This window comes from Lipotes vexillifer, unplaced genomic scaffold, assembly GCF_000442215.2.
Source record: "Lipotes vexillifer unplaced genomic scaffold, Lipotes_vexillifer_v1.1 scaffold687, whole genome shotgun sequence".
Classification (NCBI taxonomy): Eukaryota; Metazoa; Chordata; class Mammalia; order Artiodactyla; family Lipotidae; genus Lipotes; species Lipotes vexillifer.
In genome coordinates, this window is record NW_006782674.1 from 219,151 (window position 1) to 229,200 (window position 10,050).

Genomic DNA, 10,050 nt, shown 5'->3' on the forward strand with positions numbered 1-10,050 from the left:
ACTCTCTGTCACCTGCCTACCAATGTTGCCCTTTTGTTCTGGACACATTATATAGTCTGAAATATTAAACACATCCATTTTGAAACAATATTTTGATTTCTAATAAATGATAAGGAGAGGGGAAATGAGATTCCCCTCTGGCCAGAAAAAGGGCAGAGTCTTCACTCTCCATGGGAGAAAGATAAGCCCAGTCGATTTGTGGAGATGGTCTCAGAATGAAATTATCTCTCCAGGAACTTTTATATTTAAAAAAATGCAACTCGTCTTTCTTAGAAGAAGCACTATTACCATCTTTCCTTTGTCCCTCTTCTGCGGCAAACTCCAGGACCTTAATTAATTCCTGCTCTTGATTTTATTGGTTCATTTCTGTCTTGTCCTTGTCTTGCTTGCCAACCCCATTTTAAAACAGAACTTGGCTCCCATAACAGACAACTAAGAATTCATCTGAAGCTCAAGTATGAGCAGAACTCATATCAGAAGCTTTTATTTATTATTCCTTGACTCTTGTATCAAAGCCTTTTGATGAAGCCCAAGCAAACCAGTGACACATTCAGATCGGCTTTAGCAATTTGCACCTTCATGGAGGGCTTAGCAGAGCAGCTTTGTTCTGATGTCTTAAAAAAAAAATCCATTTATATCTGTCGGGAAATGCAACCTTATTTGTGTCTGGGACTGTGTCCCTGGGCCGGTAGTGATAATAAATCAACTCAAGTCTCAAGCATGCTGGTAGAGTGCTCAAAACATCAGGTTCACCTGGGAGGGGAGGATGTGTCCTTGGGGGTGACCTCCACCTCCCTGGCCCAATCCCTTGCAGAAGCTTCTAGGTGGAGAAGAAGCAGACCCCCTGGGGAAGGGAGACAGTGTAGTAAATGGTCAGCAGAGGCAACCCTAGAGTCTAACTGTCCGAAATTCACATTCTGACACTCTACTTTCTAGACATGTTGGCTTGGGCAAGTCACTTGACCTCTTTGAGCCTCAATTTTCTCACCAGGAAAATGGACATAATGGTATCAACCCTGTAAGGCTGTTGTAAAGGTTAAATTAAATGAGATGATACACTTAAGGCACTTGCCACATGGTGAGCGCTTGCTCAGGGGTCACTTTTATCTTGATATGCAGAGCTAAAATTTGGCGAGAGAGACAGGTGGATATACAAGTAGAAGGCAGGACACCAGATATTCATGAACTGGACCTGGAAAAAGATTCACCTGCTGTTATCTTGTTTGATACCCTTTGAAGCATGTGCATTAAATGTGCATGCCATCCCCATCCGCTAGGTTCATGGGCAGAGTAATGAGGCTCGTCTCCAGGCAGACCAGCCTGAGTGGGGGCAGGGCTGTGGGCAGGAGAAGAGGCTGGGTAAGTTTTCTCGGGTCACCGGCTGGTTAGTGGTGGAGCTGGGATTTGTATCCAGGTTGTCTGACTCCAGAACCATGGTTCTCAACCTTGTCTGCCAATTAAAGTCACCTAGAGAGCTACTAAATGTCCAGATTCCCCGGGCAGGGCCTGAGCCCAGTGAAACCAGAGCTTCTGGGGGTGGGACCCAGGTAGCAGTAGCTTTTAAAGGTCTCCAGAAGATGGCAGTGTGCAACAAGGCTGAGAAAAACTGCTCTAGACTAGGGCAGTGGTTTTCAGAGTGTGGTTCCCTGAGCCATCAGCATCCCCTGGGAAACTGGGAAAAATGCAAATTACTGTGCTCCACCCCAGACCTTCTGAATCAGAAACCATGGGGGTGAGGCCCAGCAATCTGCATTTTAACAGGCCCTGCAGGTGATTCTGATTCATACTCGTTTGAGAACCGCTGCTCCAGAGCTGTGCTTCTCAAACAGCAGTGTGCCTATGAATCATGCTAAAGCAGAGATACAGATTCGGTAGGACAGGAGTGGGACCAGGGCTTTTGAATTGATGCAGATGCTGCTTGCACACGGATCACGTTTGAGGAGTGAGGGACCTCTCCTTCAGTCAACAGGCTGCCTCCAGAGTCCCCAGACTGCCTGCATCAGAATCACCTGGGATATTTGTTAACATGCAAATGCCTTGGCCCTGCTCCAGACCTACTGAATTCTGATCTCTGAGGATAGGATCTGGCAGTGCACGTTTACACAAACACCAGGGTGATTTTTTTAAAGTCCTGGTAAGTTTGGGAACCTGTGTTCCCAAGGGCCCTGATCACGATTGGTACCTCTTCCTGTCCCAGCAAGTCCCTTTCAATCCCCAGGACCGGCCGGCCAGCCAGCTAGCCAGGCAGGGTCTGGAGAGCAGGCAGTGGGTGCTATAGCTTAAAAAAAAACCCAAAAAACCAGCAACAGAAGCCCTCAGGCTGCTGTCAGTGCATCTCCAGCTGAGAACCACATCTTGCTGTGTCCACAGCCTACAGAGCGCAGGGCTGTATTAATCCCTTGGTCTCTGACACTGTCCTGTTTAGACACACCTTGGGTCCTGAGGCTAGAAATACAACTTCCCTTCCTCCTTTGGATGCAGGGTGACTGCCCGTTCTGCCCAGCCACCCCTCTGACCCAGTGACCTTTGACCAGCCCACAGGCCAGTAGGCTGGGAGCTGGCATGACCCCCCCCCCCACCCCCGGATGTACTGTACGTTGCCACCCCACATGTGGTAGCAGCTGCTTTAGCTTAATGAGCCCAGAACAACTGAAACCCAAAGAGCTGTTCCAGTTTACCCGGAGGAAGAATTATGTTCGTGTGGGTAGTGTGCAGACTTAGAAGCAAGCTCTTCAGAAGTAGACAGCCCTTACTCTGGGGCCGTTTGGGCTGGTTCCCTCACAGGGCACACAAATGTCCTTGAACCCATGTTCGCATAAGCACTGCAGTCCTAAAACGCTGGGGTGGGCAGGGCTAGCTTTGGCCAGCACAGTATACAGGAGGGCCTCGGGAATAACCCCACCTCAGCATCCCCATTCGTCTTGCCTGAAATATATCAGCATTTGTACCTAGCAAGGAGCTCGGAGCTCCACCCTTGGCTGCTTATTCCTTTAGATCTCATGGGCTTCTTGATCATAGAATCCTCTCTGAAAATCTAAAATATAAATATCCTGGAGTAGTTTCCTTCCCTCTGAAATGGGCAATCATCATTTAGGCTGGAGTGAGGATTACGTAGTTAATATATGGAAAGAAGAACAGAAGAAAGCCTAGTACAGGGTAAAGGCTGTATAAGCGTTAGCTGCTATTATTGTTTTTAGTACCAGGTAAAGTAAAAAACTGATATCTTTTTGGGGGGAGCTTTTCATCTAAATCATTGCTAAACATGCCACCAGGTAGAAAGCCTGAGGCCTACAGTTCCCAAGCCATTCTGATCATTGAGAGGCCAGGTGCAGGGGTGGGGGGACGATTAAATAACGCAGGAACATCCCTTCCATCCCCAGGAGTGAGGAACTCTGATGCCTCTGTCATCTAGAAAACAGAGCCTAACATGGTAACGTGACTTGTCTAGGATTCTTATCTGGCAGATGAACAGAAATGACTAGCTGTTTGACCTGAATTACAATGACCCCCTGCAGACTAGCCTCAGACACATCTGTAGGTTTGCAGGCAGCTTGATACTCCTTCAGGTGGCCCTTTATGATGTATCACAAGGCCCCCTCCTCCTCCTCGTTCTGCTCTGGATGGAATAATAGGCATTAAAAAGCCATTTTTGAGGGTTCAGTCGAGGTCTCCTTAATAAAGTGCAGCGAAACAGGAGGGGCAAGTTGCAGCCCCCAGGTGCGTCTGCAGTGAGGCTGGCCTTCCTGTATGGCCCTTGCCTGAGCACAAAGGATCACAGGTCTCACCAGGCGGGCTTCTGCTCGCCGTTTGCAGGCTGGGAGGGAGAGTGTTCTCTGCCTCCACCCCCCTCTCTCCAATTTTATTTACAGGGAACCTGAGGCTCAGAGAGATCATGCGACTTACCTAAGGTCACTGATTGGATCCTGACTGATACAACTCATTAATAACATGGTTACAAGGACAAGATTATTTCCTGTGCGTCAATCCTGTCTACCAAAGCTTAGTGTAAGTACCTCATGGGTGGACTTAGGGACTTCAAAGAGATTTGCTTATTGATTGGAATATTCCAGCATTGCTGTTTTGTTATATTTTCCTGATTTCATATGTTGCGCTGTTGAGTGAGAGAGAAGAGGATGTGTGTTGGGATACGGGGATGTGGGATATGAAGACTGGGTTTTTCCTGGAAATTGAAAAACTTGAGGTTTTGCTTTACTTTTTCCGATATAAGGCAGGCTCTGAGAAGGCCTAGACCATTGCAGGATGGGTGGAACCTTGTTCTTCTGTCATCTCATGGGGCCCATCTCCTTGCTCCTCTCCAGTTTACCTCCAGGGTTTCCTCCCAGGATACAGGAGACAGGAGATGGGATCAGAGTCAGGGAGGGTGGAGAGGAAAGAGCCCAGGAGAAGGGGGAGGGCAGTGAGTCATACTATGTGTTTAGAGAAAAATAAGATGCTGAAATAGATACCATTCATGAAAAATTTTAGAATTTCCTGCCTGAGCCCCAGAAGCATGACTGGGTGACCTTCTTGTGTCAGCAACAGGAGCTCAGGGTTTCCGTCAGAATTGTCTGCCTTAGAAGAATCCCTTCCACCAGTGTTCAGAGCCTCATGCACTCCAGCCCATTCGAGCATGATCTGTTGGCCCACGGCCGCCATTTCCCTTTTGCCTTCCAATCTCTCCCCTCTGCTTTCTTAGAGGGGGCTCTGCTCCAGGGCTTTATCTTCAGAGTTGTCTCCATCCTGAGCTAAAAGGGTGGGGATGGATGCTCCTTGAGGAAGAACTGTCTCTGGTCCTTGCTCAGCTGCTTCAGGCTGTGAGGTGTGAGGACAGCAAGCCACATATATGCCAAGGACACAGTATTGAATTATGTTACGTTGCCCATGGCAACAGATTCTCAGGCCGCTTCTCCTCTGACTGGGTCACACCTGTGTTTGAGAACTATTGCACTTTCTTTAGTGTCTGAGAGTTTTTGGGTGTTCCCTCCCTGCACATGAAGTGGTCATTTTCTTTTCTGGCGATATTCACACACACACACGCACACACGCGCGCACACACGCACGCACGGACACATGAGCAGTCACTTCCTGAGCTGTGGTTGACATATGAATATGTATTCTCAGCTGTTGATGTTGGAGGAACGTCTGGAACACTGCCTGGGAGTCTGAGTGTGAGGAATTGAGTTCTGGATCTCCAGGTCAATAAGGAAACTGAGGTACCACTGTGGAAATAATACCCAGTTGGAGTTGGAGACCTGGGTTCCCCCCTAGTTTTTTTAAAAATTTATTTTTATTAATTAATTAATTAATTTATTTTTGGTTGTGTTGGGTCTTCAGTGCTGTGCGCGGGCTTTATCTAGTTGCGTCGAGTGGGGGCTGCTCTTCGTTGCGGTGCACAGTCTTCTCATTGTGGTGGCCTCTCGTTTCAGAGCACAGGCTCTAGACACGCGGGTTTCAGTAGTTGTGGCATGCGGGCTCAGTAGTTGTGGCTTGCAGGCTCTAGAGCACAGGCTCAGTAGTTGTGGCGCATGGGCTTAGCTGCTCCGCGGCATGCGGGATCTTCCCGGACCAGGGCTCGAACCCATGTCCACTGCATTGGCAGGGGGACTCTTAACCACTGCACCACCAGGGAAGTCCCCCGCCCCCCCAGTTTTGCTTCCTATTAACTATGGGCAAGTCACCTAATGTTGATAAGCCTCCCTTTCCTTATCTATTTCTTGGGGTAAAATACTTAACCTCACAAGGTTACTGTGACGATTAAATTACAGGAAATAAGATAATGGCTGTGGAAGTGTCTACAATGACTGATAAAAATGTTTTGATGAAGAATGGGTACAGTTCGTGTACATGGTGCTAGGCATTACTGGGGAAATCTACAAAAGAAATAAGTGACATGGACCCTTTATTTAAAAAAATGTCAAATACGCATAACATACAATTTACCACCTTAACCATTTTTAAGTGTATAGTTAAGTAGTGTGAAATACATTCACATTGTTGTACAACTGATCTTGCAGAACATTTTCACCTTGCAAAACTGAAACTCTATACCCATTAAACAACAGCTCCCCACTTCTCCCTCCCGAAGCCCTTGGCAACCACCATTTTACTCTCTGTTTCTATGAATCCAGCTACTGTAGATACTTCATATAAGTGGAATTGTACAGTGTTTGTCTTTCCGTGTCTTGCTTATTTCACTTATCATAATGTCCTCAAGGTTCATCTGTGTTGTAGCAGGATTCAGAATTCCCTTCCTTTTTAAGGCTGAATAATATTCTAATGGCATGGACCTTTTAAAAATGTCTGGATAACATGAAAAACAGCATATATGGAGAGCCATGAAAAATGACAAAGCAGCCTATTACACAAGGCACCCAAAGCACAACAATAGAAGAGTAGATAATTTCCAGGGGGCCCCTGTCCTTCCTGGGCCTGGCTTTGCATCTTAGGACTGAGCATCCCTAAATGACAGCATCGGGGTCAGGCTAGATATATTCATCAGAACCCTGTGGTTCAGGACAGCGATTTCCAAACAAATGGTGAGGGAGAGTACTGAACAATTTAAATTTGCCCCGAGTTTCCAGGAGTGAGCGGCAGTAGGAGTGAGAGACAGAGAGAAAGAAGGGTCAGCGTCTGAAGTGGGGGCAGCCTTTTGGGACAGAGCTCTTAACTCTGTGAAGTTTGAGGCTAAATCCAGGTAGTTGGTGGCGGAATTGAATTGAATTGTTGGACACCTAATTGGTGTTGAAGAATCAGAATTGGTTGCTTTGGGGGGAAAATCCCTCAATGGCCTAATCCTTGAATTCTCACACCACAAACAAAAGCACTCCCTACGGAAGTTACTAGAATTGCAAGCTTCATGCTAAAGATAAAAACAGGCAACCACCAGAGGACTTGCTAGGTAAAACTATGCGTTCTAAGTGACAGCAGACATTACAGGTGACTTGGGAAGAATGGCTCAGTTTGGAGTGAGACTAGAATCAGAGCTGAGCTAGAAAGAAAATGAGTCATAAGTGGGAGAAGATATTTCCCTGCATGTAACCCATCAAGGACGAATATCCAGAATATACTTGGCCCACCATACCCATGGGTTCCACATCCCTGGATTTAACCGACTGCAAATCAAAATTTTTTTTTTTTTTTTTGCGGTACGCGGGCCTCTCCTCAGGTACCACTTCTATTCTCTTTTAAAAATGCCTACTGGCAGCTGGGTTTTTTATTTGTTTGTTTTTTGTTTTTTGCGGTACGCGGGCCTCTCCCTGCTGTGGTCTCTCCCGTTGCGGAGCACAGGCTCCGGACGTGCAGGCTCAGCGGCCATGGCTCACGGGCCCAGCCGCTCCGCGGCATGTGGGATCCTCCCAGAACGGGGCACAAACCCATGTCCCCTGCCTTGGCAGGCGGACTCCCAACCACTGCGCCACCAGGGAAGCCCATCAAAAATATTCTAAAAAAATTCCAGTAAGTTCCAAAAAGTAAAACTTGAATTTGCATCAGCAACTATTTACATAGCATTTACATTGTATTTACAACTATTTACATAGCATTTGCATTGTATTCGGTATTATAAGTAATCTAGTGATAATTTAAAGTGTACAGGAGGATGTGCGTGGGTTATATTGCAAATATTACACCACTTAATGTAGGGGACTTGAGCATCTGTGTGGGTTTTGGTATCTGCAGGGCGTCCTGGAACCAACCCCCATGGATACTGAGGGACAGCAGTACGTGAAGAATTCCACAAATCAGTAAGAAAAAGATAAGCCACTAAAAATGGTCAAAGGATAAAGAGGGAGCAATTCACAGATGAAGAATCCTGAATCGCCAAGAAATATGTGAAAACTGTTCAACCTTTACTAGTTTCCAGAGAGCAAAAAAACCCCACAGTGAGATGCCGTTTCATATCCTTCAGTTTAGCAAAAAATTAAAAAGTTTGATAATATCAGCAAGAATGTGGGATAATGGGAGCTCCTCTTACAATGCTGGTGGTTACAGCCGATCTGCAGTATCTAGGAAAAATTAAGATATGCAGGCTCTCTGGTCCAGCATTTCCACTCCTAAGGTGTGTGTCCTCTAGAGACAGTCCTCTGTAGACAAGGAGGTGTGTACAAAGATGACTGTTTCAGCCTTGTTCTTGGTGGTCTCCTAAGTAAGCAATTGCAGAATATTATAAATAGCATGAAGCTATTTCCATAAATTTAAGAAAACATAAAATAATGCTACATACTTTTAAAGAAACATGTGTATTAAGACTCAGATACATAGAGGAGGAGGATATACACCGATTTCAGAGCCTTGTCTCTTACAGGAAATGGGATAGGGTAGGGGTAGGACTTTAACCATACCTGTCATGCTTTATTTCTCTTTGAAAATCTCAAGCAGTATGGAAAGGTTTAGCAGTTGTTGATACTCTGTGGTGGATACATGGGTATTTGTCTTACTATTCCCTGTGATTTTTGTATGTTTGAAATATTTCATAGATGCATTCTTTTCAGTAAAAGTAATGAAATCTTTCCTAATCTGGGCCAAAAAAAACGGATTTTGTAATTGCTCTGTGTTCCTACTGCCTACGTGTATATTGTTTCTTCCCCAAATCTGTGATTTAAGAAGCTTGCTTGGGACTAGGCAGAAAGGAGAGAGAGAGGTCTTAAAGCCCTGGCCACTGATCATGTAAGGGAGTGAAAAGTCACCCAGTGCAGGTGGCCTGTCCACACCTTGCCTGGGAAATGGCCACTAAGCATCTGCCAGTATGACTTCAGCAGCCGGAAACTCACTGTGTCCTACACACCTGACCATTCCACCGTTGGGGATATCTTCAGGGTGAGTTTAGAGCTTTCTCCTACGCAGGCTGGAAAGCTGAAGCTTTTTACTTTCTTGCTTCACCACAAGAACAATCATAGCATGGTTGCCTCTTTGTCCAGATCTTGAATGGGAAGCTTTCCACATGTGTTCCCATTTTGTTGATCCTTCTTTAGATGCTCTGAGATATGGCGGTGTGGCATCCAAAGATGAAGCAAGTGCTGTGAATGTGATCAGATTACAGCAGAGCACACGGAGCCCGTAATTCACATGAACTGGATATTCTACTTTAGTATGTTTGCTTTAGCTCTTTAAATGGCCGCATCACATTATTGCCGCATATTAGGATTGTGATCAATGATTACCTAACTGCCTCTCTTGTGCCGCAAAATCCTTTTCACATAAATCGCTGCCAGGTCGCTATTCCCTCTGCAATCATTCTGCATTTGTGCAAGTGAATTTCAGAGACTGCTGCTGGGCTGTGCATTTATACTTGTTAAATGTTATCTTCTTGGCTTGGGCTGTGAATTCTAGGCTTGAGATCATGCTGAATTTTGATTATGTCATCTATGGCATGTGCTCTCCCCACTGGCTTGGTGTCGTCTGAATAATTGATTGACATATTTTCGAAGGGACAGGGCCAAGGACAGAATCCTATAGCAAAGCAGTGAAAACTTTTCTCTGGATTGACATGGAACCATTAATTAGCAATCTTTGGTTACAGCAGTTCAATTGGCCATAAATCTGTCCAAAGTATTATCATCGGACGCTGTGGGAGTGCAAGAGACAGAGTGGTTGGGAAGACTCACTGTTGTAAACATGTCAGTTATCTCTAGATGAATCCATAAATTGAATACAATTTAAGGCAAAATTCCAACAACTTTTTTTTTCATAGAACCTGGTAAGCTGATTCTAAAATTTATCTGGGAGAACAAAGGAAGGACCAGGAATACACAAGATAGTTTTGAGGAAAAAGAACAAGAATTGGGGACATCAGTTTACCAGAAATCAAGACTTATTACAAAATTTCCCTAGTGATTAGGGCAGTTTGGTTTTGGAACAGAAAAAGACAAAGAGATCAAAGGAACAGAAAAGAGAGCTCAGAAATAAAATCAGAAATATATGGGAATTTGATATTTGACAAGGTACACTGCAATTCTGTTGGGAATGCATAAGCTATTTTAAAAATGGCAATGGGGGCTTCCCTGGTGGCACAGTGCTTGAGAGTCCGCCTGCCGATGCAGGAGACGCGGGTTC